This window comes from Mytilus trossulus, chromosome 10 (genome assembly GCF_036588685.1).
Source record: "Mytilus trossulus isolate FHL-02 chromosome 10, PNRI_Mtr1.1.1.hap1, whole genome shotgun sequence".
Taxonomy (NCBI): Eukaryota; Metazoa; Mollusca; class Bivalvia; order Mytilida; family Mytilidae; genus Mytilus; species Mytilus trossulus.
This window is the reverse complement of record NC_086382.1, coordinates 51353777-51381122: the sequence shown is the minus strand read 5'-3', so window position 1 is coordinate 51381122 and position 27346 is coordinate 51353777. Positions and strand designations below refer to the sequence as shown.

The 27346-nt window shown below is 35.6% G+C and overlaps 35 non-coding genes across 35 annotated transcripts; all 35 read left to right on the top strand.

Moving 5' to 3' along the window:
• The first annotated feature begins 21 nt into the window (after positions 1-21).
• Trnak-uuu (transfer RNA lysine (anticodon UUU)) lies at positions 22-94 on the top strand. Its single transcript has one exon. It is a non-coding gene; the product is annotated as a tRNA-Lys (tRNA).
• Positions 95-1091: 997 nt separating this feature from the next.
• Positions 1092-1164, top strand: Trnak-uuu (transfer RNA lysine (anticodon UUU)). The gene has a single exon. It is a non-coding gene; the product is annotated as a tRNA-Lys (tRNA).
• Positions 1165-2155: 991 nt separating this feature from the next.
• On the top strand, positions 2156-2228 carry Trnak-uuu (transfer RNA lysine (anticodon UUU)). Its single transcript has one exon. It is a non-coding gene; the product is annotated as a tRNA-Lys (tRNA).
• A 368-nt stretch (positions 2229-2596) lies between these two features.
• On the top strand, positions 2597-2669 carry Trnak-uuu (transfer RNA lysine (anticodon UUU)). The gene has a single exon. It is a non-coding gene; the product is annotated as a tRNA-Lys (tRNA).
• A 991-nt stretch (positions 2670-3660) lies between these two features.
• Positions 3661-3733, top strand: Trnak-uuu (transfer RNA lysine (anticodon UUU)). The gene has a single exon. It is a non-coding gene; the product is annotated as a tRNA-Lys (tRNA).
• Positions 3734-4101: 368 nt separating this feature from the next.
• On the top strand, positions 4102-4174 carry Trnak-uuu (transfer RNA lysine (anticodon UUU)). Its single transcript has one exon. It is a non-coding gene; the product is annotated as a tRNA-Lys (tRNA).
• A 991-nt stretch (positions 4175-5165) lies between these two features.
• On the top strand, positions 5166-5238 carry Trnak-uuu (transfer RNA lysine (anticodon UUU)). Its single transcript has one exon. It is a non-coding gene; the product is annotated as a tRNA-Lys (tRNA).
• A 368-nt stretch (positions 5239-5606) lies between these two features.
• Trnak-uuu (transfer RNA lysine (anticodon UUU)) lies at positions 5607-5679 on the top strand. The gene has a single exon. It is a non-coding gene; the product is annotated as a tRNA-Lys (tRNA).
• Positions 5680-6670: 991 nt separating this feature from the next.
• Trnak-uuu (transfer RNA lysine (anticodon UUU)) lies at positions 6671-6743 on the top strand. The gene has a single exon. It is a non-coding gene; the product is annotated as a tRNA-Lys (tRNA).
• A 368-nt stretch (positions 6744-7111) lies between these two features.
• Trnak-uuu (transfer RNA lysine (anticodon UUU)) lies at positions 7112-7184 on the top strand. The gene has a single exon. It is a non-coding gene; the product is annotated as a tRNA-Lys (tRNA).
• A 991-nt stretch (positions 7185-8175) lies between these two features.
• On the top strand, positions 8176-8248 carry Trnak-uuu (transfer RNA lysine (anticodon UUU)). The gene has a single exon. It is a non-coding gene; the product is annotated as a tRNA-Lys (tRNA).
• Positions 8249-8616: 368 nt separating this feature from the next.
• Positions 8617-8689, top strand: Trnak-uuu (transfer RNA lysine (anticodon UUU)). Its single transcript has one exon. It is a non-coding gene; the product is annotated as a tRNA-Lys (tRNA).
• A 991-nt stretch (positions 8690-9680) lies between these two features.
• Positions 9681-9753, top strand: Trnak-uuu (transfer RNA lysine (anticodon UUU)). Its single transcript has one exon. It is a non-coding gene; the product is annotated as a tRNA-Lys (tRNA).
• Positions 9754-10121: 368 nt separating this feature from the next.
• On the top strand, positions 10122-10194 carry Trnak-uuu (transfer RNA lysine (anticodon UUU)). Its single transcript has one exon. It is a non-coding gene; the product is annotated as a tRNA-Lys (tRNA).
• Positions 10195-11185: 991 nt separating this feature from the next.
• Trnak-uuu (transfer RNA lysine (anticodon UUU)) lies at positions 11186-11258 on the top strand. Its single transcript has one exon. It is a non-coding gene; the product is annotated as a tRNA-Lys (tRNA).
• Positions 11259-11626: 368 nt separating this feature from the next.
• Trnak-uuu (transfer RNA lysine (anticodon UUU)) lies at positions 11627-11699 on the top strand. Its single transcript has one exon. It is a non-coding gene; the product is annotated as a tRNA-Lys (tRNA).
• A 991-nt stretch (positions 11700-12690) lies between these two features.
• Trnak-uuu (transfer RNA lysine (anticodon UUU)) lies at positions 12691-12763 on the top strand. Its single transcript has one exon. It is a non-coding gene; the product is annotated as a tRNA-Lys (tRNA).
• A 368-nt stretch (positions 12764-13131) lies between these two features.
• Positions 13132-13204, top strand: Trnak-uuu (transfer RNA lysine (anticodon UUU)). Its single transcript has one exon. It is a non-coding gene; the product is annotated as a tRNA-Lys (tRNA).
• Positions 13205-14195: 991 nt separating this feature from the next.
• On the top strand, positions 14196-14268 carry Trnak-uuu (transfer RNA lysine (anticodon UUU)). The gene has a single exon. It is a non-coding gene; the product is annotated as a tRNA-Lys (tRNA).
• Positions 14269-14636: 368 nt separating this feature from the next.
• On the top strand, positions 14637-14709 carry Trnak-uuu (transfer RNA lysine (anticodon UUU)). Its single transcript has one exon. It is a non-coding gene; the product is annotated as a tRNA-Lys (tRNA).
• A 991-nt stretch (positions 14710-15700) lies between these two features.
• Trnak-uuu (transfer RNA lysine (anticodon UUU)) lies at positions 15701-15773 on the top strand. Its single transcript has one exon. It is a non-coding gene; the product is annotated as a tRNA-Lys (tRNA).
• A 368-nt stretch (positions 15774-16141) lies between these two features.
• Trnak-uuu (transfer RNA lysine (anticodon UUU)) lies at positions 16142-16214 on the top strand. Its single transcript has one exon. It is a non-coding gene; the product is annotated as a tRNA-Lys (tRNA).
• Positions 16215-17206: 992 nt separating this feature from the next.
• On the top strand, positions 17207-17279 carry Trnak-uuu (transfer RNA lysine (anticodon UUU)). Its single transcript has one exon. It is a non-coding gene; the product is annotated as a tRNA-Lys (tRNA).
• Positions 17280-17647: 368 nt separating this feature from the next.
• Positions 17648-17720, top strand: Trnak-uuu (transfer RNA lysine (anticodon UUU)). Its single transcript has one exon. It is a non-coding gene; the product is annotated as a tRNA-Lys (tRNA).
• A 991-nt stretch (positions 17721-18711) lies between these two features.
• Trnak-uuu (transfer RNA lysine (anticodon UUU)) lies at positions 18712-18784 on the top strand. Its single transcript has one exon. It is a non-coding gene; the product is annotated as a tRNA-Lys (tRNA).
• Positions 18785-19152: 368 nt separating this feature from the next.
• Trnak-uuu (transfer RNA lysine (anticodon UUU)) lies at positions 19153-19225 on the top strand. The gene has a single exon. It is a non-coding gene; the product is annotated as a tRNA-Lys (tRNA).
• Positions 19226-20216: 991 nt separating this feature from the next.
• Positions 20217-20289, top strand: Trnak-uuu (transfer RNA lysine (anticodon UUU)). Its single transcript has one exon. It is a non-coding gene; the product is annotated as a tRNA-Lys (tRNA).
• A 368-nt stretch (positions 20290-20657) lies between these two features.
• On the top strand, positions 20658-20730 carry Trnak-uuu (transfer RNA lysine (anticodon UUU)). The gene has a single exon. It is a non-coding gene; the product is annotated as a tRNA-Lys (tRNA).
• A 991-nt stretch (positions 20731-21721) lies between these two features.
• On the top strand, positions 21722-21794 carry Trnak-uuu (transfer RNA lysine (anticodon UUU)). Its single transcript has one exon. It is a non-coding gene; the product is annotated as a tRNA-Lys (tRNA).
• Positions 21795-22162: 368 nt separating this feature from the next.
• On the top strand, positions 22163-22235 carry Trnak-uuu (transfer RNA lysine (anticodon UUU)). The gene has a single exon. It is a non-coding gene; the product is annotated as a tRNA-Lys (tRNA).
• A 991-nt stretch (positions 22236-23226) lies between these two features.
• On the top strand, positions 23227-23299 carry Trnak-uuu (transfer RNA lysine (anticodon UUU)). Its single transcript has one exon. It is a non-coding gene; the product is annotated as a tRNA-Lys (tRNA).
• Positions 23300-23667: 368 nt separating this feature from the next.
• Positions 23668-23740, top strand: Trnak-uuu (transfer RNA lysine (anticodon UUU)). Its single transcript has one exon. It is a non-coding gene; the product is annotated as a tRNA-Lys (tRNA).
• Positions 23741-24731: 991 nt separating this feature from the next.
• Positions 24732-24804, top strand: Trnak-uuu (transfer RNA lysine (anticodon UUU)). The gene has a single exon. It is a non-coding gene; the product is annotated as a tRNA-Lys (tRNA).
• A 368-nt stretch (positions 24805-25172) lies between these two features.
• Positions 25173-25245, top strand: Trnak-uuu (transfer RNA lysine (anticodon UUU)). The gene has a single exon. It is a non-coding gene; the product is annotated as a tRNA-Lys (tRNA).
• A 989-nt stretch (positions 25246-26234) lies between these two features.
• Trnak-uuu (transfer RNA lysine (anticodon UUU)) lies at positions 26235-26307 on the top strand. The gene has a single exon. It is a non-coding gene; the product is annotated as a tRNA-Lys (tRNA).
• Positions 26308-27346: the final 1039 nt, after the last annotated feature.

Below are 27346 nucleotides of genomic sequence, written 5' to 3'. Positions count from 1 at the left end.
TTTGGGAGTGTTCTCTAAGTAGCCTGCGTAGCTCAGTCGGTAGAGCATCAGACTTTTAATCTGAGGGTCTAGGGTTCGAGTCCCTACGTGGGCGGCTGTATTTTTGCAAACTTTTTTGTTATAGTACTATGTGTTCTTGTTATGGATAGATTCGAAAACAAGTTGTGCTTGCAAAACATGAAAAACGTCAAAGTAAACGACAAACATGATCTCCACCGCCTCTTTCCGTGACGAAAGATAGGTTTATATAATATGTGGACTGATATATCATCAATATGAGCATTTATTTTCGAACGTTCGAATAGGTATTCATGATTCTTTATCTGGTTTGTTTCAACTTTTGTTGATTAATGAGTAGCACATGTATCTTATAGCTGCATAAATGACTACTTTGAGGATTCAAACGTTTACATATTGAGGGATTTCACCAACTTATTACATACTGTGATATTTTTCATACTGAATTAGTTGATTTTTCAGGATAGAGTCCATAGTTTTACGATCAACTTTATTTTGAACATTAATTTCGTTTGTCATCATTTCCTGACAGTCGCCTGAAAAAAGATTTTCTGTCAATGAGAAAAAATAATTAGCAGAGCGTGGTTTCGATCCACGGACCTCTGGGTTATGGGCCCAGCACGCTTCCACTGCGCCACTCTGCTCATGAGATACAGTTATGACTTTTAACTATATAGAGGTGCAACCAATCACACGCGTTGCATCAGAAAACGATATTCCCGCTAAAAAGCAAATTCTTCAAGACTTTTTTTCACTAACGTTTGTTTATACATGTTATAGGTGTGATCCCTATACCTAAGTTTGAACGACTCTACAATGTCGTCTGATTGCAATTTTATTAGCAGCTGACGATGGACACAGCTGCATGGTATTTATATAGAAAAGCATCGATCATAAGTTTTGATTTTCTTTTAATTTCGATGCAAACGGGTCAAATAATACAATAGAAACGTATTAAGTAGACTTGTAAAATAAATCTGGTCTTTTATATCAACTATTCTGTGGTATAACAAAAAGTTTTGAGAGAAACTGTTAATTATAAATGTGCAAAATTTGGGAGTGTTCTCTAAGTAGCCTGCGTAGCTCAGTCGGTAGAGCATCAGACTTTTAATCTGAGGGTCTAGGGTTCGAGTCCCTACGTGGGCGGCTGAATTTTTGGCAAACTTTATTGTTATAGTACTATGTGTTCTTGTTATGGATAGGTTCGAAAACAAGTTTTGCTTGCAAAACATGAAAAACGTCAAAGTAAACGACAACATGATCTCCACCGCCTCTTTCCGTGACGAAAGATAGGTTTATATAATATGTGGACTGATATATCATCAATATGAGCATTTATTTTCGAACGTTCGAATAGGTATTCATGATTCTTTATCTGGTTTGTTTAAACTTTTGTTGATTAATGAGTAGCACATGTATATTATAGCTGCATAAATGACTACTTTGAGGATTCAAACGTTTACATATTGAGGGATTTCACCAACTTATTACATACATGTGATATTTTTCATACTGAATTAGTTGATTTTTCAGGATAGAGTCATAGTTTTACGATCAACTTTATTTTGACTGTAATTTCGTTTGTCATCATTTCCTGACAGTCGCCTGAAAAAAGATTTTCGTCAATGAGAAAAAATAATTAGCAGAGCGTGGTTTCGATCCACGGACCTCTGGGTTATGGGCCCAGCACGCTTCCACTGCGCCACTCTGCTCATGAGATACAGTTATGACTTTTAACTATATAGAGTGCAACCAATCACACGCGTTGCATCAGAAAACGATATTCCCGCTAAAAAGCAAATTCTTCAAGACTTTTTTCACTAACGTTATGTTCTTGACCCGCATTTTGACTAAGAGAAATTTGATTTAGTGTTCTTAATTCGTTTCAGGCCAGGCAAACCTACGTTTCCCAGAATAATAATAGCAATTTCGGGATTTCCTTGTGTGAGAAGTCTATATCATAAAGCAAATTGAGAGCAGAACAGTTGTAAATAAGTTGATCTGTCTTAAAATTTCTATAAATTTGAAATGACTCTGTTAACGAAGTTGTACCGTACATTATATATATGCTTACCGTACATTATCTATATGCTAAATGAAAGGTATAAACTATATTGTTTTCTCAACAATATCGTCAGCCTGCGTAGCTCAGTCGGTAGAGCATCAGACTTTTAATCTGAGGGTCTAGGGTTCGAGTCCCTACGTGGGCGATTGTAATTTTTGCTCCTTTGAGGTGGATTGATATCGTTTCTGTTCTAGACATCATTTGTTTATACATGTTATAGGTGTGATCCCTATACCTAAGTTTGAACGACTCTACAATGTCGTCTGATTGCAATTTTATTAGCAGCTGACGATGGACACAGCTGCATGGTATTTATATAGAAAAGCATCGATCATAAGTTTTGATTTTCTTTTAATTTCGATGCAAACGGGTCAAATAATACAATAGAAACGTATTAAGTAGACTTGTAAAATAAATCTGGTCTTTTATATCAACTATTCTGTGGTATAACAAAAAGTTTTGAGAGAAACTGTTAATTATAAATGTGCAAAATTTGGGAGTGTTCTCTAAGTAGCCTGCGTAGCTCAGTCGGTAGAGCATCAGACTTTTAATCTGAGGGTCTAGGGTTCGAGTCCCTACGTGGGCGGCTGAATTTTTGGCAAACTTTATTGTTATAGTACTATGTGTTCTTGTTATGGATAGGTTCGAAAACAAGTTTTGCTTGCAAAACATGAAAAACGTCAAAGTAAACGACAACATGATCTCCACCGCCTCTTTCCGTGACGAAAGATAGGTTTATATAATATGTGGACTGATATATCATCAATATGAGCATTTATTTTCGAACGTTCGAATAGGTATTCATGATTCTTTATCTGGTTTGTTTAAACTTTTGTTGATTAATGAGTAGCACATGTATATTATAGCTGCATAAATGACTACTTTGAGGATTCAAACGTTTACATATTGAGGGATTTCACCAACTTATTACATACATGTGATATTTTTCATACTGAATTAGTTGATTTTTCAGGATAGAGTCATAGTTTTACGATCAACTTTATTTTGACTGTAATTTCGTTTGTCATCATTTCCTGACAGTCGCCTGAAAAAAGATTTTCGTCAATGAGAAAAAATAATTAGCAGAGCGTGGTTTCGATCCACGGACCTCTGGGTTATGGGCCCAGCACGCTTCCACTGCGCCACTCTGCTCATGAGATACAGTTATGACTTTTAACTATATAGAGTGCAACCAATCACACGCGTTGCATCAGAAAACGATATTCCCGCTAAAAAGCAAATTCTTCAAGACTTTTTTCACTAACGTTATGTTCTTGACCCGCATTTTGACTAAGAGAAATTTGATTTAGTGTTCTTAATTCGTTTCAGGCCAGGCAAACCTACGTTTCCCAGAATAATAATAGCAATTTCGGGATTTCCTTGTGTGAGAAGTCTATATCATAAAGCAAATTGAGAGCAGAACAGTTGTAAATAAGTTGATCTGTCTTAAAATTTCTATAAATTTGAAATGACTCTGTTAACGAAGTTGTACCGTACATTATATATATGCTTACCGTACATTATCTATATGCTAAATGAAAGGTATAAACTATATTGTTTTCTCAACAATATCGTCAGCCTGCGTAGCTCAGTCGGTAGAGCATCAGACTTTTAATCTGAGGGTCTAGGGTTCGAGTCCCTACGTGGGCGATTGTAATTTTTGCTCCTTTGAGGTGGATTGATATCGTTTCTGTTCTAGACATCATTTGTTTATACATGTTATAGGTGTGATCCCTATACCTAAGTTTGAACGACTCTACAATGTCGTCTGATTGCAATTTTATTAGCAGCTGACGATGGACACAGCTGCATGGTATTTATATAGAAAAGCATCGATCATAAGTTTTGATTTTCTTTTAATTTCGATGCAAACGGGTCAAATAATACAATAGAAACGTATTAAGTAGACTTGTAAAATAAATCTGGTCTTTTATATCAACTATTCTGTGGTATAACAAAAAGTTTTGAGAGAAACTGTTAATTATAAATGTGCAAAATTTGGGAGTGTTCTCTAAGTAGCCTGCGTAGCTCAGTCGGTAGAGCATCAGACTTTTAATCTGAGGGTCTAGGGTTCGAGTCCCTACGTGGGCGGCTGAATTTTTGGCAAACTTTATTGTTATAGTACTATGTGTTCTTGTTATGGATAGGTTCGAAAACAAGTTTTGCTTGCAAAACATGAAAAACGTCAAAGTAAACGACAACATGATCTCCACCGCCTCTTTCCGTGACGAAAGATAGGTTTATATAATATGTGGACTGATATATCATCAATATGAGCATTTATTTTCGAACGTTCGAATAGGTATTCATGATTCTTTATCTGGTTTGTTTAAACTTTTGTTGATTAATGAGTAGCACATGTATATTATAGCTGCATAAATGACTACTTTGAGGATTCAAACGTTTACATATTGAGGGATTTCACCAACTTATTACATACATGTGATATTTTTCATACTGAATTAGTTGATTTTTCAGGATAGAGTCATAGTTTTACGATCAACTTTATTTTGACTGTAATTTCGTTTGTCATCATTTCCTGACAGTCGCCTGAAAAAAGATTTTCGTCAATGAGAAAAAATAATTAGCAGAGCGTGGTTTCGATCCACGGACCTCTGGGTTATGGGCCCAGCACGCTTCCACTGCGCCACTCTGCTCATGAGATACAGTTATGACTTTTAACTATATAGAGTGCAACCAATCACACGCGTTGCATCAGAAAACGATATTCCCGCTAAAAAGCAAATTCTTCAAGACTTTTTTCACTAACGTTATGTTCTTGACCCGCATTTTGACTAAGAGAAATTTGATTTAGTGTTCTTAATTCGTTTCAGGCCAGGCAAACCTACGTTTCCCAGAATAATAATAGCAATTTCGGGATTTCCTTGTGTGAGAAGTCTATATCATAAAGCAAATTGAGAGCAGAACAGTTGTAAATAAGTTGATCTGTCTTAAAATTTCTATAAATTTGAAATGACTCTGTTAACGAAGTTGTACCGTACATTATATATATGCTTACCGTACATTATCTATATGCTAAATGAAAGGTATAAACTATATTGTTTTCTCAACAATATCGTCAGCCTGCGTAGCTCAGTCGGTAGAGCATCAGACTTTTAATCTGAGGGTCTAGGGTTCGAGTCCCTACGTGGGCGATTGTAATTTTTGCTCCTTTGAGGTGGATTGATATCGTTTCTGTTCTAGACATCATTTGTTTATACATGTTATAGGTGTGATCCCTATACCTAAGTTTGAACGACTCTACAATGTCGTCTGATTGCAATTTTATTAGCAGCTGACGATGGACACAGCTGCATGGTATTTATATAGAAAAGCATCGATCATAAGTTTTGATTTTCTTTTAATTTCGATGCAAACGGGTCAAATAATACAATAGAAACGTATTAAGTAGACTTGTAAAATAAATCTGGTCTTTTATATCAACTATTCTGTGGTATAACAAAAAGTTTTGAGAGAAACTGTTAATTATAAATGTGCAAAATTTGGGAGTGTTCTCTAAGTAGCCTGCGTAGCTCAGTCGGTAGAGCATCAGACTTTTAATCTGAGGGTCTAGGGTTCGAGTCCCTACGTGGGCGGCTGAATTTTTGGCAAACTTTATTGTTATAGTACTATGTGTTCTTGTTATGGATAGGTTCGAAAACAAGTTTTGCTTGCAAAACATGAAAAACGTCAAAGTAAACGACAACATGATCTCCACCGCCTCTTTCCGTGACGAAAGATAGGTTTATATAATATGTGGACTGATATATCATCAATATGAGCATTTATTTTCGAACGTTCGAATAGGTATTCATGATTCTTTATCTGGTTTGTTTAAACTTTTGTTGATTAATGAGTAGCACATGTATATTATAGCTGCATAAATGACTACTTTGAGGATTCAAACGTTTACATATTGAGGGATTTCACCAACTTATTACATACATGTGATATTTTTCATACTGAATTAGTTGATTTTTCAGGATAGAGTCATAGTTTTACGATCAACTTTATTTTGACTGTAATTTCGTTTGTCATCATTTCCTGACAGTCGCCTGAAAAAAGATTTTCGTCAATGAGAAAAAATAATTAGCAGAGCGTGGTTTCGATCCACGGACCTCTGGGTTATGGGCCCAGCACGCTTCCACTGCGCCACTCTGCTCATGAGATACAGTTATGACTTTTAACTATATAGAGTGCAACCAATCACACGCGTTGCATCAGAAAACGATATTCCCGCTAAAAAGCAAATTCTTCAAGACTTTTTTCACTAACGTTATGTTCTTGACCCGCATTTTGACTAAGAGAAATTTGATTTAGTGTTCTTAATTCGTTTCAGGCCAGGCAAACCTACGTTTCCCAGAATAATAATAGCAATTTCGGGATTTCCTTGTGTGAGAAGTCTATATCATAAAGCAAATTGAGAGCAGAACAGTTGTAAATAAGTTGATCTGTCTTAAAATTTCTATAAATTTGAAATGACTCTGTTAACGAAGTTGTACCGTACATTATATATATGCTTACCGTACATTATCTATATGCTAAATGAAAGGTATAAACTATATTGTTTTCTCAACAATATCGTCAGCCTGCGTAGCTCAGTCGGTAGAGCATCAGACTTTTAATCTGAGGGTCTAGGGTTCGAGTCCCTACGTGGGCGATTGTAATTTTTGCTCCTTTGAGGTGGATTGATATCGTTTCTGTTCTAGACATCATTTGTTTATACATGTTATAGGTGTGATCCCTATACCTAAGTTTGAACGACTCTACAATGTCGTCTGATTGCAATTTTATTATCAGCTGACGATGGACACAGCTGCATGGTATTTATATAGAAAAGCATCGATCATAAGTTTTGATTTTCTTTTAATTTCGATGCAAACGGGTCAAATAATACAATAGAAACGTATTAAGTAGACTTGTAAAATAAATCTGGTCTTTTATATCAACTATTCTGTGGTATAACAAAAAGTTTTGAGAGAAACTGTTAATTATAAATGTGCAAAATTTGGGAGTGTTCTCTAAGTAGCCTGCGTAGCTCAGTCGGTAGAGCATCAGACTTTTAATCTGAGGGTCTAGGGTTCGAGTCCCTACGTGGGCGGCTGAATTTTTGGCAAACTTTATTGTTATAGTACTATGTGTTCTTGTTATGGATAGGTTCGAAAACAAGTTTTGCTTGCAAAACATGAAAAACGTCAAAGTAAACGACAACATGATCTCCACCGCCTCTTTCCGTGACGAAAGATAGGTTTATATAATATGTGGACTGATATATCATCAATATGAGCATTTATTTTCGAACGTTCGAATAGGTATTCATGATTCTTTATCTGGTTTGTTTAAACTTTTGTTGATTAATGAGTAGCACATGTATATTATAGCTGCATAAATGACTACTTTGAGGATTCAAACGTTTACATATTGAGGGATTTCACCAACTTATTACATACATGTGATATTTTTCATACTGAATTAGTTGATTTTTCAGGATAGAGTCATAGTTTTACGATCAACTTTATTTTGACTGTAATTTCGTTTGTCATCATTTCCTGACAGTCGCCTGAAAAAAGATTTTCGTCAATGAGAAAAAATAATTAGCAGAGCGTGGTTTCGATCCACGGACCTCTGGGTTATGGGCCCAGCACGCTTCCACTGCGCCACTCTGCTCATGAGATACAGTTATGACTTTTAACTATATAGAGTGCAACCAATCACACGCGTTGCATCAGAAAACGATATTCCCGCTAAAAAGCAAATTCTTCAAGACTTTTTTCACTAACGTTATGTTCTTGACCCGCATTTTGACTAAGAGAAATTTGATTTAGTGTTCTTAATTCGTTTCAGGCCAGGCAAACCTACGTTTCCCAGAATAATAATAGCAATTTCGGGATTTCCTTGTGTGAGAAGTCTATATCATAAAGCAAATTGAGAGCAGAACAGTTGTAAATAAGTTGATCTGTCTTAAAATTTCTATAAATTTGAAATGACTCTGTTAACGAAGTTGTACCGTACATTATATATATGCTTACCGTACATTATCTATATGCTAAATGAAAGGTATAAACTATATTGTTTTCTCAACAATATCGTCAGCCTGCGTAGCTCAGTCGGTAGAGCATCAGACTTTTAATCTGAGGGTCTAGGGTTCGAGTCCCTACGTGGGCGATTGTAATTTTTGCTCCTTTGAGGTGGATTGATATCGTTTCTGTTCTAGACATCATTTGTTTATACATGTTATAGGTGTGATCCCTATACCTAAGTTTGAACGACTCTACAATGTCGTCTGATTGCAATTTTATTAGCAGCTGACGATGGACACAGCTGCATGGTATTTATATAGAAAAGCATCGATCATAAGTTTTGATTTTCTTTTAATTTCGATGCAAACGGGTCAAATAATACAATAGAAACGTATTAAGTAGACTTGTAAAATAAATCTGGTCTTTTATATCAACTATTCTGTGGTATAACAAAAAGTTTTGAGAGAAACTGTTAATTATAAATGAGCAAAATTTGGGAGTGTTCTCTAAGTAGCCTGCGTAGCTCAGTCGGTAGAGCATCAGACTTTTAATCTGAGGGTCTAGGGTTCGAGTCCCTACGTGGGCGGCTGAATTTTTGGCAAACTTTATTGTTATAGTACTATGTGTTCTTGTTATGGATAGGTTCGAAAACAAGTTTTGCTTGCAAAACATGAAAAACGTCAAAGTAAACGACAACATGATCTCCACCGCCTCTTTCCGTGACGAAAGATAGGTTTATATAATATGTGGACTGATATATCATCAATATGAGCATTTATTTTCGAACGTTCGAATAGGTATTCATGATTCTTTATCTGGTTTGTTTAAACTTTTGTTGATTAATGAGTAGCACATGTATATTATAGCTGCATAAATGACTACTTTGAGGATTCAAACGTTTACATATTGAGGGATTTCACCAACTTATTACATACATGTGATATTTTTCATACTGAATTAGTTGATTTTTCAGGATAGAGTCATAGTTTTACGATCAACTTTATTTTGACTGTAATTTCGTTTGTCATCATTTCCTGACAGTCGCCTGAAAAAAGATTTTCGTCAATGAGAAAAAATAATTAGCAGAGCGTGGTTTCGATCCACGGACCTCTGGGTTATGGGCCCAGCACGCTTCCACTGCGCCACTCTGCTCATGAGATACAGTTATGACTTTTAACTATATAGAGTGCAACCAATCACACGCGTTGCATCAGAAAACGATATTCCCGCTAAAAAGCAAATTCTTCAAGACTTTTTTCACTAACGTTATGTTCTTGACCCGCATTTTGACTAAGAGAAATTTGATTTAGTGTTCTTAATTCGTTTCAGGCCAGGCAAACCTACGTTTCCCAGAATAATAATAGCAATTTCGGGATTTCCTTGTGTGAGAAGTCTATATCATAAAGCAAATTGAGAGCAGAACAGTTGTAAATAAGTTGATCTGTCTTAAAATTTCTATAAATTTGAAATGACTCTGTTAACGAAGTTGTACCGTACATTATATATATGCTTACCGTACATTATCTATATGCTAAATGAAAGGTATAAACTATATTGTTTTCTCAACAATATCGTCAGCCTGCGTAGCTCAGTCGGTAGAGCATCAGACTTTTAATCTGAGGGTCTAGGGTTCGAGTCCCTACGTGGGCGATTGTAATTTTTGCTCCTTTGAGGTGGATTGATATCGTTTCTGTTCTAGACATCATTTGTTTATACATGTTATAGGTGTGATCCCTATACCTAAGTTTGAACGACTCTACAATGTCGTCTGATTGCAATTTTATTAGCAGCTGACGATGGACACAGCTGCATGGTATTTATATAGAAAAGCATCGATCATAAGTTTTGATTTTCTTTTAATTTCGATGCAAACGGGTCAAATAATACAATAGAAACGTATTAAGTAGACTTGTAAAATAAATCTGGTCTTTTATATCAACTATTCTGTGGTATAACAAAAAGTTTTGAGAGAAACTGTTAATTATAAATGTGCAAAATTTGGGAGTGTTCTCTAAGTAGCCTGCGTAGCTCAGTCGGTAGAGCATCAGACTTTTAATCTGAGGGTCTAGGGTTCGAGTCCCTACGTGGGCGGCTGAATTTTTGGCAAACTTTATTGTTATAGTACTATGTGTTCTTGTTATGGATAGGTTCGAAAACAAGTTTTGCTTGCAAAACATGAAAAACGTCAAAGTAAACGACAACATGATCTCCACCGCCTCTTTCCGTGACGAAAGATAGGTTTATATAATATGTGGACTGATATATCATCAATATGAGCATTTATTTTCGAACGTTCGAATAGGTATTCATGATTCTTTATCTGGTTTGTTTAAACTTTTGTTGATTAATGAGTAGCACATGTATATTATAGCTGCATAAATGACTACTTTGAGGATTCAAACGTTTACATATTGAGGGATTTCACCAACTTATTACATACATGTGATATTTTTCATACTGAATTAGTTGATTTTTCAGGATAGAGTCATAGTTTTACGATCAACTTTATTTTGACTGTAATTTCGTTTGTCATCATTTCCTGACAGTCGCCTGAAAAAAGATTTTCGTCAATGAGAAAAAATAATTAGCAGAGCGTGGTTTCGATCCACGGACCTCTGGGTTATGGGCCCAGCACGCTTCCACTGCGCCACTCTGCTCATGAGATACAGTTATGACTTTTAACTATATAGAGTGCAACCAATCACACGCGTTGCATCAGAAAACGATATTCCCGCTAAAAAGCAAATTCTTCAAGACTTTTTTCACTAACGTTATGTTCTTGACCCGCATTTTGACTAAGAGAAATTTGATTTAGTGTTCTTAATTCGTTTCAGGCCAGGCAAACCTACGTTTCCCAGAATAATAATAGCAATTTCGGGATTTCCTTGTGTGAGAAGTCTATATCATAAAGCAAATTGAGAGCAGAACAGTTGTAAATAAGTTGATCTGTCTTAAAATTTCTATAAATTTGAAATGACTCTGTTAACGAAGTTGTACCGTACATTATATATATGCTTACCGTACATTATCTATATGCTAAATGAAAGGTATAAACTATATTGTTTTCTCAACAATATCGTCAGCCTGCGTAGCTCAGTCGGTAGAGCATCAGACTTTTAATCTGAGGGTCTAGGGTTCGAGTCCCTACGTGGGCGATTGTAATTTTTGCTCCTTTGAGGTGGATTGATATCGTTTCTGTTCTAGACATCATTTGTTTATACATGTTATAGGTGTGATCCCTATACCTAAGTTTGAACGACTCTACAATGTCGTCTGATTGCAATTTTATTAGCAGCTGACGATGGACACAGCTGCATGGTATTTATATAGAAAAGCATCGATCATAAGTTTTGATTTTCTTTTAATTTCGATGCAAACGGGTCAAATAATACAATAGAAACGTATTAAGTAGACTTGTAAAATAAATCTGGTCTTTTATATCAACTATTCTGTGGTATAACAAAAAGTTTTGAGAGAAACTGTTAATTATAAATGTGCAAAATTTGGGAGTGTTCTCTAAGTAGCCTGCGTAGCTCAGTCGGTAGAGCATCAGACTTTTAATCTGAGGGTCTAGGGTTCGAGTCCCTACGTGGGCGGCTGAATTTTTGGCAAACTTTATTGTTATAGTACTATGTGTTCTTGTTATGGATAGGTTCGAAAACAAGTTTTGCTTGCAAAACATGAAAAACGTCAAAGTAAACGACAACATGATCTCCACCGCCTCTTTCCGTGACGAAAGATAGGTTTATATAATATGTGGACTGATATATCATCAATATGAGCATTTATTTTCGAACGTTCGAATAGGTATTCATGATTCTTTATCTGGTTTGTTTAAACTTTTGTTGATTAATGAGTAGCACATGTATATTATAGCTGCATAAATGACTACTTTGAGGATTCAAACGTTTACATATTGAGGGATTTCACCAACTTATTACATACATGTGATATTTTTCATACTGAATTAGTTGATTTTTCAGGATAGAGTCATAGTTTTACGATCAACTTTATTTTGACTGTAATTTCGTTTGTCATCATTTCCTGACAGTCGCCTGAAAAAAGATTTTCGTCAATGAGAAAAAATAATTAGCAGAGCGTGGTTTCGATCCACGGACCTCTGGGTTATGGGCCCAGCACGCTTCCACTGCGCCACTCTGCTCATGAGATACAGTTATGACTTTTAACTATATAGAGTGCAACCAATCACACGCGTTGCATCAGAAAACGATATTCCCGCTAAAAAGCAAATTCTTCAAGACTTTTTTCACTAACGTTATGTTCTTGACCCGCATTTTGACTAAGAGAAATTTGATTTAGTGTTCTTAATTCGTTTCAGGCCAGGCAAACCTACGTTTCCCAGAATAATAATAGCAATTTCGGGATTTCCTTGTGTGAGAAGTCTATATCATAAAGCAAATTGAGAGCAGAACAGTTGTAAATAAGTTGATCTGTCTTAAAATTTCTATAAATTTGAAATGACTCTGTTAACGAAGTTGTACCGTACATTATATATATGCTTACCGTACATTATCTATATGCTAAATGAAAGGTATAAACTATATTGTTTTCTCAACAATATCGTCAGCCTGCGTAGCTCAGTCGGTAGAGCATCAGACTTTTAATCTGAGGGTCTAGGGTTCGAGTCCCTACGTGGGCGATTGTAATTTTTGCTCCTTTGAGGTGGATTGATATCGTTTCTGTTCTAGACATCATTTGTTTATACATGTTATAGGTGTGATCCCTATACCTAAGTTTGAACGACTCTACAATGTCGTCTGATTGCAATTTTATTAGCAGCTGACGATGGACACAGCTGCATGGTATTTATATAGAAAAGCATCGATCATAAGTTTTGATTTTCTTTTAATTTCGATGCAAACGGGTCAAATAATACAATAGAAACGTATTAAGTAGACTTGTAAAATAAATCTGGTCTTTTATATCAACTATTCTGTGGTATAACAAAAAGTTTTGAGAGAAACTGTTAATTATAAATGTGCAAAATTTGGGAGTGTTCTCTAAGTAGCCTGCGTAGCTCAGTCGGTAGAGCATCAGACTTTTAATCTGAGGGTCTAGGGTTCGAGTCCCTACGTGGGCGGCTGAATTTTTGGCAAACTTTATTGTTATAGTACTATGTGTTCTTGTTATGGATAGGTTCGAAAACAAGTTTTGCTTGCAAAACATGAAAAACGTCAAAGTAAACGACAACATGATCTCCACCGCCTCTTTCCGTGACGAAAGATAGGTTTATATAATATGTGGACTGATATATCATCAATATGAGCATTTATTTTCGAACGTTCGAATAGGTATTCATGATTCTTTATCTGGTTTGTTTAAACTTTTGTTGATTAATGAGTAGCACATGTATATTATAGCTGCATAAATGACTACTTTGAGGATTCAAACGTTTACATATTGAGGGATTTCACCAACTTATTACATACATGTGATATTTTTCATACTGAATTAGTTGATTTTTCAGGATAGAGTCATAGTTTTACGATCAACTTTATTTTGACTGTAATTTCGTTTGTCATCATTTCCTGACAGTCGCCTGAAAAAAGATTTTCGTCAATGAGAAAAAATAATTAGCAGAGCGTGGTTTCGATCCACGGACCTCTGGGTTATGGGCCCAGCACGCTTCCACTGCGCCACTCTGCTCATGAGATACAGTTATGACTTTTAACTATATAGAGTGCAACCAATCACACGCGTTGCATCAGAAAACGATATTCCCGCTAAAAAGCAAATTCTTCAAGACTTTTTTCACTAACGTTATGTTCTTGACCCGCATTTTGACTAAGAGAAATTTGATTTAGTGTTCTTAATTCGTTTCAGGCCAGGCAAACCTACGTTTCCCAGAATAATAATAGCAATTTCGGGATTTCCTTGTGTGAGAAGTCTATATCATAAAGCAAATTGAGAGCAGAACAGTTGTAAATAAGTTGATCTGTCTTAAAATTTCTATAAATTTGAAATGACTCTGTTAACGAAGTTGTACCGTACATTATATATATGCTTACCGTACATTATCTATATGCTAAATGAAAGGTATAAACTATATTGTTTTCTCAACAATATCGTCAGCCTGCGTAGCTCAGTCGGTAGAGCATCAGACTTTTAATCTGAGGGTCTAGGGTTCGAGTCCCTACGTGGGCGATTGTAATTTTTGCTCCTTTGAGGTGGATTGATATCGTTTCTGTTCTAGACATCATTTGTTTATACATGTTATAGGTGTGATCCCTATACCTAAGTTTGAACGACTCTACAATGTCGTCTGATTGCAATTTTATTAGCAGCTGACGATGGACACAGCTGCATGGTATTTATATAGAAAAGCATCGATCATAAGTTTTGATTTTCTTTTAATTTCGATGCAAACGGGTCAAATAATACAATAGAAACGTATTAAGTAGACTTGTAAAATAAATCTGGTCTTTTATATCATCTATTCTGTGGTATAACAAAAAGTTTTGAGAGAAACTGTTAATTATAAATGTGCAAAATTTGGGAGTGTTCTCTAAGTAGCCTGCGTAGCTCAGTCGGTAGAGCATCAGACTTTTAATCTGAGGGTCTAGGGTTCGAGTCCCTACGTGGGCGGCTGAATTTTTGGCAAACTTTATTGTTATAGTACTATGTGTTCTTGTTATGGATAGGTTCGAAAACAAGTTTTGCTTGCAAAACATGAAAAACGTCAAAGTAAACGACAACATGATCTCCACCGCCTCTTTCCGTGACGAAAGATAGGTTTATATAATATGTGGACTGATATATCATCAATATGAGCATTTATTTTCGAACGTTCGAATAGGTATTCATGATTCTTTATCTGGTTTGTTTAAACTTTTGTTGATTAATGAGTAGCACATGTATATTATAGCTGCATAAATGACTACTTTGAGGATTCAAACGTTTACATATTGAGGGATTTCACCAACTTATTACATACATGTGATATTTTTCATACTGAATTAGTTGATTTTTCAGGATAGAGTCATAGTTTTACGATCAACTTTATTTTGACTGTAATTTCGTTTGTCATCATTTCCTGACAGTCGCCTGAAAAAAGATTTTCGTCAATGAGAAAAAATAATTAGCAGAGCGTGGTTTCGATCCACGGACCTCTGGGTTATGGGCCCAGCACGCTTCCACTGCGCCACTCTGCTCATGAGATACAGTTATGACTTTTAACTATATAGAGTGCAACCAATCACACGCGTTGCATCAGAAAACGATATTCCCGCTAAAAAGCAAATTCTTCAAGACTTTTTTCACTAACGTTATGTTCTTGACCCGCATTTTGACTAAGAGAAATTTGATTTAGTGTTCTTAATTCGTTTCAGGCCAGGCAAACCTACGTTTCCCAGAATAATAATAGCAATTTCGGGATTTCCTTGTGTGAGAAGTCTATATCATAAAGCAAATTGAGAGCAGAACAGTTGTAAATAAGTTGATCTGTCTTAAAATTTCTATAAATTTGAAATGACTCTGTTAACGAAGTTGTACCGTACATTATATATATGCTTACCGTACATTATCTATATGCTAAATGAAAGGTATAAACTATATTGTTTTCTCAACAATATCGTCAGCCTGCGTAGCTCAGTCGGTAGAGCATCAGACTTTTAATCTGAGGGTCTAGGGTTCGAGTCCCTACGTGGGCGATTGTAATTTTTGCTCCTTTGAGGTGGATTGATATCGTTTCTGTTCTAGACATCATTTGTTTATACATGTTATAGGTGTGATCCCTATACCTAAGTTTGAACGACTCTACAATGTCGTCTGATTGCAATTTTATTAGCAGCTGACGATGGACACAGCTGCATGGTATTTATATAGAAAAGCATCGATCATAAGTTTTGATTTTCTTTTAATTTCGATGCAAACGGGTCAAATAATACAATAGAAACGTATTAAGTAGACTTGTAAAATAAATCTGGTCTTTTATATCAACTATTCTGTGGTATAACAAAAAGTTTTGAGAGAAACTGTTAATTATAAATGTGCAAAATTTGGGAGTGTTCTCTAAGTAGCCTGCGTAGCTCAGTCGGTAGAGCATCAGACTTTTAATCTGAGGGTCTAGGGTTCGAGTCCCTACGTGGGCGGCTGAATTTTTGGCAAACTTTATTGTTATAGTACTATGTGTTCTTGTTATGGATAGGTTCGAAAACAAGTTTTGCTTGCAAAACATGAAAAACGTCAAAGTAAACGACAACATGATCTCCACCGCCTCTTTCCGTGACGAAAGATAGGTTTATATAATATGTGGACTGATATATCATCAATATGAGCATTTATTTTCGAACGTTCGAATAGGTATTCATGATTCTTTATCTGGTTTGTTTAAACTTTTGTTGATTAATGAGTAGCACATGTATATTATAGCTGCATAAATGACTACTTTGAGGATTCAAACGTTTACATATTGAGGGATTTCACCAACTTATTACATACATGTGATATTTTTCATACTGAATTAGTTGATTTTTCAGGATAGAGTCATAGTTTTACGATCAACTTTATTTTGACTGTAATTTCGTTTGTCATCATTTCCTGACAGTCGCCTGAAAAAAGATTTTCGTCAATGAGAAAAAATAATTAGCAGAGCGTGGTTTCGATCCACGGACCTCTGGGTTATGGGCCCAGCACGCTTCCACTGCGCCACTCTGCTCATGAGATACAGTTATGACTTTTAACTATATAGAGTGCAACCAATCACACGCGTTGCATCAGAAAACGATATTCCCGCTAAAAAGCAAATTCTTCAAGACTTTTTTTCACTAACGTTATGTTCTTGACCCGCATTTTGACTAAGAGAAATTTGATTTAGTGTTCTTAATTCGTTTCAGGCCAGGCAAACCTACGTTTCCCAGAATAATAATAGCAATTTCGGGATTTCCTTGTGTGAGAAGTCTATATCATAAAGCAAATTGAGAGCAGAACAGTTGTAAATAAGTTGATCTGTCTTAAAATTTCTATAAATTTGAAATGACTCTGTTAACGAAGTTGTACCGTACATTATATATATGCTTACCGTACATTATCTATATGCTAAATGAAAGGTATAAACTATATTGTTTTCTCAACAATATCGTCAGCCTGCGTAGCTCAGTCGGTAGAGCATCAGACTTTTAATCTGAGGGTCTAGGGTTCGAGTCCCTACGTGGGCGATTGTAATTTTTGCTCCTTTGAGGTGGATTGATATCGTTTCTGTTCTAGACATCATTTGTTTATACATGTTATAGGTGTGATCCCTATACCTAAGTTTGAACGACTCTACAATGTCGTCTGATTGCAATTTTATTAGCAGCTGACGATGGACACAGCTGCATGGTATTTATATAGAAAAGCATCGATCATAAGTTTTGATTTTCTTTTAATTTCGATGCAAACGGGTCAAATAATACAATAGAAACGTATTAAGTAGACTTGTAAAATAAATCTGGTCTTTTATATCAACTATTCTGTGGTATAACAAAAAGTTTTGAGAGAAACTGTTAATTATAAATGTGCAAAATTTGGGAGTGTTCTCTAAGTAGCCTGCGTAGCTCAGTCGGTAGAGCATCAGACTTTTAATCTGAGGGTCTAGGGTTCGAGTCCCTACGTGGGCGGCTGAATTTTTGGCAAACTTTATTGTTATAGTACTATGTGTTCTTGTTATGGATAGGTTCGAAAACAAGTTTTGCTTGCAAAACATGAAAAACGTCAAAGTAAACGACAACATGATCTCCACCGCCTCTTTCCGTGACGAAAGATAGGTTTATATAATATGTGGACTGATATATCATCAATATGAGCATTTATTTTCGAACGTTCGAATAGGTATTCATGATTCTTTATCTGGTTTGTTTAAACTTTTGTTGATTAATGAGTAGCACATGTATATTATAGCTGCATAAATGACTACTTTGAGGATTCAAACGTTTACATATTGAGGGATTTCACCAACTTATTACATACATGTGATATTTTTCATACTGAATTAGTTGATTTTTCAGGATAGAGTCATAGTTTTACGATCAACTTTATTTTGACTGTAATTTCGTTTGTCATCATTTCCTGACAGTCGCCTGAAAAAAGATTTTCGTCAATGAGAAAAAATAATTAGCAGAGCGTGGTTTCGATCCACGGACCTCTGGGTTATGGGCCCAGCACGCTTCCACTGCGCCACTCTGCTCATGAGATACAGTTATGACTTTTAACTATATAGAGTGCAACCAATCACACGCGTTGCATCAGAAAACGATATTCCCGCTAAAAAGCAAATTCTTCAAGACTTTTTTCACTAACGTTATGTTCTTGACCCGCATTTTGACTAAGAGAAATTTGATTTAGTGTTCTTAATTCGTTTCAGGCCAGGCAAACCTACGTTTCCCAGAATAATAATAGCAATTTCGGGATTTCCTTGTGTGAGAAGTCTATATCATAAAGCAAATTGAGAGCAGAACAGTTGTAAATAAGTTGATCTGTCTTAAAATTTCTATAAATTTGAAATGACTCTGTTAACGAAGTTGTACCGTACATTATATATATGCTTACCGTACATTATCTATATGCTAAATGAAAGGTATAAACTATATTGTTTTCTCAACAATATCGTCAGCCTGCGTAGCTCAGTCGGTAGAGCATCAGACTTTTAATCTGAGGGTCTAGGGTTCGAGTCCCTACGTGGGCGATTGTAATTTTTGCTCCTTTGAGGTGGATTGATATCGTTTCTGTTCTAGACATCATTTGTTTATACATGTTATAGGTGTGATCCCTATACCTAAGTTTGAACGACTCTACAATGTCGTCTGATTGCAATTTTATTAGCAGCTGACGATGGACACAGCTGCATGGTATTTATATAGAAAAGCATCGATCATAAGTTTTGATTTTCTTTTAATTTCGATGCAAACGGGTCAAATAATACAATAGAAACGTATTAAGTAGACTTGTAAAATAAATCTGGTCTTTTATATCAACTATTCTGTGGTATAACAAAAAGTTTTGAGAGAAACTGTTAATTATAAATGTGCAAAATTTGGGAGTGTTCTCTAAGTAGCCTGCGTAGCTCAGTCGGTAGAGCATCAGACTTTTAATCTGAGGGTCTAGGGTTCGAGTCCCTACGTGGGCGGCTGAATTTTTGGCAAACTTTATTGTTATAGTACTATGTGTTCTTGTTATGGATAGGTTCGAAAACAAGTTTTGCTTGCAAAACATGAAAAACGTCAAAGTAAACGACAACATGATCTCCACCGCCTCTTTCCGTGACGAAAGATAGGTTTATATAATATGTGGACTGATATATCATCAATATGAGCATTTATTTTCGAACGTTCGAATAGGTATTCATGATTCTTTATCTGGTTTGTTTAAACTTTTGTTGATTAATGAGTAGCACATGTATATTATAGCTGCATAAATGACTACTTTGAGGATTCAAACGTTTACATATTGAGGGATTTCACCAACTTATTACATACATGTGATATTTTTCATACTGAATTAGTTGATTTTTCAGGATAGAGTCATAGTTTTACGATCAACTTTATTTTGACTGTAATTTCGTTTGTCATCATTTCCTGACAGTCGCCTGAAAAAAGATTTTCGTCAATGAGAAAAAATAATTAGCAGAGCGTGGTTTCGATCCACGGACCTCTGGGTTATGGGCCCAGCACGCTTCCACTGCGCCACTCTGCTCATGAGATACAGTTATGACTTTTAACTATATAGAGTGCAACCAATCACACGCGTTGCATCAGAAAACGATATTCCCGCTAAAAAGCAAATTCTTCAAGACTTTTTTCACTAACGTTATGTTCTTGACCCGCATTTTGACTAAGAGAAATTTGATTTAGTGTTCTTAATTCGTTTCAGGCCAGGCAAACCTACGTTTCCCAGAATAATAATAGCAATTTCGGGATTTCCTTGTGTGAGAAGTCTATATCATAAAGCAAATTGAGAGCAGAACAGTTGTAAATAAGTTGATCTGTCTTAAAATTTCTATAAATTTGAAATGACTCTGTTAACGAAGTTGTACCGTACATTATATATATGCTTACCGTACATTATCTATATGCTAAATGAAAGGTATAAACTATATTGTTTTCTCAACAATATCGTCAGCCTGCGTAGCTCAGTCGGTAGAGCATCAGACTTTTAATCTGAGGGTCTAGGGTTCGAGTCCCTACGTGGGCGATTGTAATTTTTGCTCCTTTGAGGTGGATTGATATCGTTTCTGTTCTAGACATCATTTGTTTATACATGTTATAGGTGTGATCCCTATACCTAAGTTTGAACGACTCTACAATGTCGTCTGATTGCAATTTTATTAGCAGCTGACGATGGACACAGCTGCATGGTATTTATATAGAAAAGCATCGATCATAAGTTTTGATTTTCTTTTAATTTCGATGCAAACGGGTCAAATAATACAATAGAAACGTATTAAGTAGACTTGTAAAATAAATCTGGTCTTTTATATCAACTATTCTGTGGTATAACAAAAAGTTTTGAGAGAAACTGTTAATTATAAATGTGCAAAATTTGGGAGTGTTCTCTAAGTAGCCTGCGTAGCTCAGTCGGTAGAGCATCAGACTTTTAATCTGAGGGTCTAGGGTTCGAGTCCCTACGTGGGCGGCTGAATTTTTGGCAAACTTTATTGTTATAGTACTATGTGTTCTTGTTATGGATAGGTTCGAAAACAAGTTTTGCTTGCAAAACATGAAAAACGTCAAAGTAAACGACAACATGATCTCCACCGCCTCTTTCCGTGACGAAAGATAGGTTTATATAATATGTGGACTGATATATCATCAATATGAGCATTTATTTTCGAACGTTCGAATAGGTATTCATGATTCTTTATCTGGTTTGTTTAAACTTTTGTTGATTAATGAGTAGCACATGTATATTATAGCTGCATAAATGACTACTTTGAGGATTCAAACGTTTACATATTGAGGGATTTCACCAACTTATTACATACATGTGATATTTTTCATACTGAATTAGTTGATTTTTCAGGATAGAGTCATAGTTTTACGATCAACTTTATTTTGACTGTAATTTCGTTTGTCATCATTTCCTGACAGTCGCCTGAAAAAAGATTTTCGTCAATGAGAAAAAATAATTAGCAGAGCGTGGTTTCGATCCACGGACCTCTGGGTTATGGGCCCAGCACGCTTCCACTGCGCCACTCTGCTCATGAGATACAGTTATGACTTTTAACTATATAGAGTGCAACCAATCACACGCGTTGCATCAGAAAACGATATTCCCGCTAAAAAGCAAATTCTTCAAGACTTTTTTCACTAACGTTATGTTCTTGACCCGCATTTTGACTAAGAGAAATTTGATTTAGTGTTCTTAATTCGTTTCAGGCCAGGCAAACCTACGTTTCCCAGAATAATAATAGCAATTTCGGGATTTCCTTGTGTGAGAAGTCTATATCATAAAGCAAATTGAGAGCAGAACAGTTGTAAATAAGTTGATCTGTCTTAAAATTTCTATAAATTTGAAATGACTCTGTTAACGAAGTTGTACCGTACATTATATATATGCTTACCGTACATTATCTATATGCTAAATGAAAGGTATAAACTATATTGTTTTCTCAACAATATCGTCAGCCTGCGTAGCTCAGTCGGTAGAGCATCAGACTTTTAATCTGAGGGTCTAGGGTTCGAGTCCCTACGTGGGCGATTGTAATTTTTGCTCCTTTGAGGTGGATTGATATCGTTTCTGTTCTAGACATCATTTGTTTATACATGTTATAGGTGTGATCCCTATACCTAAGTTTGAACGACTCTACAATGTCGTCTGATTGCAATTTTATTAGCAGCTGACGATGGACACAGCTGCATGGTATTTATATAGAAAAGCATCGATCATAAGTTTTGATTTTCTTTTAATTTCGATGCAAACGGGTCAAATAATACAATAGAAACGTATTAAGTAGACTTGTAAAATAAATCTGGTCTTTTATATCAACTATTCTGTGGTATAACAAAAAGTTTTGAGAGAAACTGTTAATTATAAATGTGCAAAATTTGGGAGTGTTCTCTAAGTAGCCTGCGTAGCTCAGTCGGTAGAGCATCAGACTTTTAATCTGAGGGTCTAGGGTTCGAGTCCCTACGTGGGCGGCTGAATTTTTGGCAAACTTTATTGTTATAGTACTATGTGTTCTTGTTATGGATAGGTTCGAAAACAAGTTTTGCTTGCAAAACATGAAAAACGTCAAAGTAAACGACAACATGATCTCCACCGCCTCTTTCCGTGACGAAAGATAGGTTTATATAATATGTGGACTGATATATCATCAATATGAGCATTTATTTTCGAACGTTCGAATAGGTATTCATGATTCTTTATCTGGTTTGTTTAAACTTTTGTTGATTAATGAGTAGCACATGTATATTATAGCTGCATAAATGACTACTTTGAGGATTCAAACGTTTACATATTGAGGGATTTCACCAACTTATTACATACATGTGATATTTTTCATACTGAATTAGTTGATTTTTCAGGATAGAGTCATAGTTTTACGATCAACTTTATTTTGACTGTAATTTCGTTTGTCATCATTTCCTGACAGTCGCCTGAAAAAAGATTTTCGTCAATGAGAAAAAATAATTAGCAGAGCGTGGTTTCGATCCACGGACCTCTGGGTTATGGGCCCAGCACGCTTCCACTGCGCCACTCTGCTCATGAGATACAGTTATGACTTTTAACTATATAGAGTGCAACCAATCACACGCGTTGCATCAGAAAACGATATTCCCGCTAAAAAGCAAATTCTTCAAGACTTTTTTCACTAACGTTATGTTCTTGACCCGCATTTTGACTAAGAGAAATTTGATTTAGTGTTCTTAATTCGTTTCAGGCCAGGCAAACCTACGTTTCCCAGAATAATAATAGCAATTTCGGGATTTCCTTGTGTGAGAAGTCTATATCATAAAGCAAATTGAGAGCAGAACAGTTGTAAATAAGTTGATCTGTCTTAAAATTTCTATAAATTTGAAATGACTCTGTTAACGAAGTTGTACCGTACATTATATATATGCTTACCGTACATTATCTATATGCTAAATGAAAGGTATAAACTATATTGTTTTCTCAACAATATCGTCAGCCTGCGTAGCTCAGTCGGTAGAGCATCAGACTTTTAATCTGAGGGTCTAGGGTTCGAGTCCCTACGTGGGCGATTGTAATTTTTGCTCCTTTGAGGTGGATTGATATCGTTTCTGTTCTAGACATCATTTGTTTATACATGTTATAGGTGTGATCCCTATACCTAAGTTTGAACGACTCTACAATGTCGTCTGATTGCAATTTTATTAGCAGCTGACGATGGACACAGCTGCATGGTATTTATATAGAAAAGCATCGATCATAAGTTTTGATTTTCTTTTAATTTCGATGCAAACGGGTCAAATAATACAATAGAAACGTATTAAGTAGACTTGTAAAATAAATCTGGTCTTTTATATCAACTATTCTGTGGTATAACAAAAAGTTTTGAGAGAAACTGTTAATTATAAATGTGCAAAATTTGGGAGTGTTCTCTAAGTAGCCTGCGTAGCTCAGTCGGTAGAGCATCAGACTTTTAATCTGAGGGTCTAGGGTTCGAGTCCCTACGTGGGCGGCTGAATTTTTGGCAAACTTTATTGTTATAGTACTATGTGTTCTTGTTATGGATAGGTTCGAAAACAAGTTTTGCTTGCAAAACATGAAAAACGTCAAAGTAAACGACAACATGATCTCCACCGCCTCTTTCCGTGACGAAAGATAGGTTTATATAATATGTGGACTGATATATCATCAATATGAGCATTTATTTTCGAACGTTCGAATAGGTATTCATGATTCTTTATCTGGTTTGTTTAAACTTTTGTTGATTAATGAGTAGCACATGTATATTATAGCTGCATAAATGACTACTTTGAGGATTCAAACGTTTACATATTGAGGGATTTCACCAACTTATTACATACATGTGATATTTTTCATACTGAATTAGTTGATTTTTCAGGATAGAGTCATAGTTTTACGATCAACTTTATTTTGACTGTAATTTCGTTTGTCATCATTTCCTGACAGTCGCCTGAAAAAAGATTTTCGTCAATGAGAAAAAATAATTAGCAGAGCGTGGTTTCGATCCACGGACCTCTGGGTTATGGGCCCAGCACGCTTCCACTGCGCCACTCTGCTCATGAGATACAGTTATGACTTTTAACTATATAGAGTGCAACCAATCACACGCGTTGCATCAGAAAACGATATTCCCGCTAAAAAGCAAATTCTTCAAGACTTTTTTCACTAACGTTATGTTCTTGACCCGCATTTTGACTAAGAGAAATTTGATTTAGTGTTCTTAATTCGTTTCAGGCCAGGCAAACCTACGTTTCCCAGAATAATAATAGCAATTTCGGGATTTCCTTGTGTGAGAAGTCTATATCATAAAGCAAATTGAGAGCAGAACAGTTGTAAATAAGTTGATCTGTCTTAAAATTTCTATAAATTTGAAATGACTCTGTTAACGAAGTTGTACCGTACATTATATATATGCTTACCGTACATTATCTATATGCTAAATGAAAGGTATAAACTATATTGTTTTCTCAACAATATCGTCAGCCTGCGTAGCTCAGTCGGTAGAGCATCAGACTTTTAATCTGAGGGTCTAGGGTTCGAGTCCCTACGTGGGCGATTGTAATTTTTGCTCCTTTGAGGTGGATTGATATCGTTTCTGTTCTAGACATCATTTGTTTATACATGTTATAGGTGTGATCCCTATACCTAAGTTTGAACGACTCTACAATGTCGTCTGATTGCAATTTTATTAGCAGCTGACGATGGACACAGCTGCATGGTATTTATATAGAAAAGCATCGATCATAAGTTTTGATTTTCTTTTAATTTCGATGCAAACGGGTCAAATAATACAATAGAAACGTATTAAGTAGACTTGTAAAATAAATCTGGTCTTTTATATCAACTATTCTGTGGTATAACAAAAAGTTTTGAGAGAAACTGTTAATTATAAATGTGCAAAATTTGGGAGTGTTCTCTAAGTAGCCTGCGTAGCTCAGTCGGTAGAGCATCAGACTTTTAATCTGAGGGTCTAGGGTTCGAGTCCCTACGTGGGCGGCTGAATTTTTGGCAAACTTTATTGTTATAGTACTATGTGTTCTTGTTATGGATAGGTTCGAAAACAAGTTTTGCTTGCAAAACATGAAAAACGTCAAAGTAAACGACAACATGATCTCCACCGCCTCTTTCCGTGACGAAAGATAGGTTTATATAATATGTGGACTGATATATCATCAATATGAGCATTTATTTTCGAACGTTCGAATAGGTATTCATGATTCTTTATCTGGTTTGTTTAAACTTTTGTTGATTAATGAGTAGCACATGTATATTATAGCTGCATAAATGACTACTTTGAGGATTCAAACGTTTACATATTGAGGGATTTCACCAACTTATTACATACATGTGATATTTTTCATACTGAATTAGTTGATTTTTCAGGATAGAGTCATAGTTTTACGATCAACTTTATTTTGACTGTAATTTCGTTTGTCATCATTTCCTGACAGTCGCCTGAAAAAAGATTTTCGTCAATGAGAAAAAATAATTAGCAGAGCGTGGTTTCGATCCACGGACCTCTGGGTTATGGGCCCAGCACGCTTCCACTGCGCCACTCTGCTCATGAGATACAGTTATGACTTTTAACTATATAGAGTGCAACCAATCACACGCGTTGCATCAGAAAACGATATTCCCGCTAAAAAGCAAATTCTTCAAGACTTTTTTCACTAACGTTATGTTCTTGACCCGCATTTTGACTAAGAGAAATTTGATTTAGTGTTCTTAATTCGTTTCAGGCCAGGCAAACCTACGTTTCCCAGAATAATAATAGCAATTTCGGGATTTCCTTGTGTGAGAAGTCTATATCATAAAGCAAATTGAGAGCAGAACAGTTGTAAATAAGTTGATCTGTCTTAAATTTCTATAAATTTGAAATGACTCTGTTAACGAAGTTGTACCGTACATTATATATATGCTTACCGTACATTATCTATATGCTAATGAAAGGTATAAACTATATTGTTTTCTCAACAATATCGTCAGCCTGCGTAGCTCAGTCGGTAGAGCATCAGACTTTTAATCTGAGGGTCTAGGGTTCGAGTCCCTACGTGGGCGATTGTAATTTTTGCTCCTTTGAGGTGGATTGATATCGTTCTGTTCTAGACATCATTTGTTTATACATGTTATAGGTGTGATCCCTATACTAAGTTTGAACGACTCTACAATGTCGTCTGATTGCAATTTTATTAGCAGCTGACGATGGACACAGCTGCATGGTATTTATATAGAAAAGCATCGATCATAAGTTTTGATTTTCTTTTAATTTCGATGCAAACGGGTCAAATAATACAATAGAAACGTATTAAGTAGACTTGTAAAATAAATCTGGTCTTTTATATCAACTATTCTGTGGTATAACAAAAAGTTTTGAGAGAAACTGTTAATTATAAATGTGCAAAATTTGGGAGTGTTCTCTAAGTAGCCTGCGTAGCTCAGTCGGTAGAGCATCAGACTTTTAATCTGAGGTCTAGGGTTCGAGTCCCTACGTGGGCGGCTGAATTTTTGGCAAACTTTATTGTTATAGTACTATGTGTTCTTGTTATGGATAGGTTCGAAAACAAGTTTTGCTTGCAAAACATGAAAAACGTCAAAGTAAACGACAACATGATCTCCACCGCCTCTTTCCGTGACGAAAGATAGGTTTATATAATATGTGGACTGATATATCATCAATATGAGCATTTATTTTCGAACGTTCGAATAGGTATTCATGATTCTTTATCTGGTTTGTTTAAACTTTTGTTGATTAATGAGTAGCACATGTATATTATAGCTGCATAAATGACTACTTTGAGGATTCAAACGTTTACATATGAGGGATTTCACCAACTTATTACATACATGTGATATTTTTCATACTGAATTAGTTGATTTTTCAGGATAGAGTCATAGTTTTACGATCAACTTTATTTTGACTGTAATTTCGTTTGTCATCATTTCCTGACAGTCGCCTGAAAAAAGATTTTCGTCAATGAGAAAAAATAATTAGCAGAGCGTGGTTTCGATCCACGGACCTCTGGGTTATGGGCCCAGCACGCTTCCACTGCGCCACTCTGCTCATGAGATACAGTTATGACTTTTAACTATATAGAGT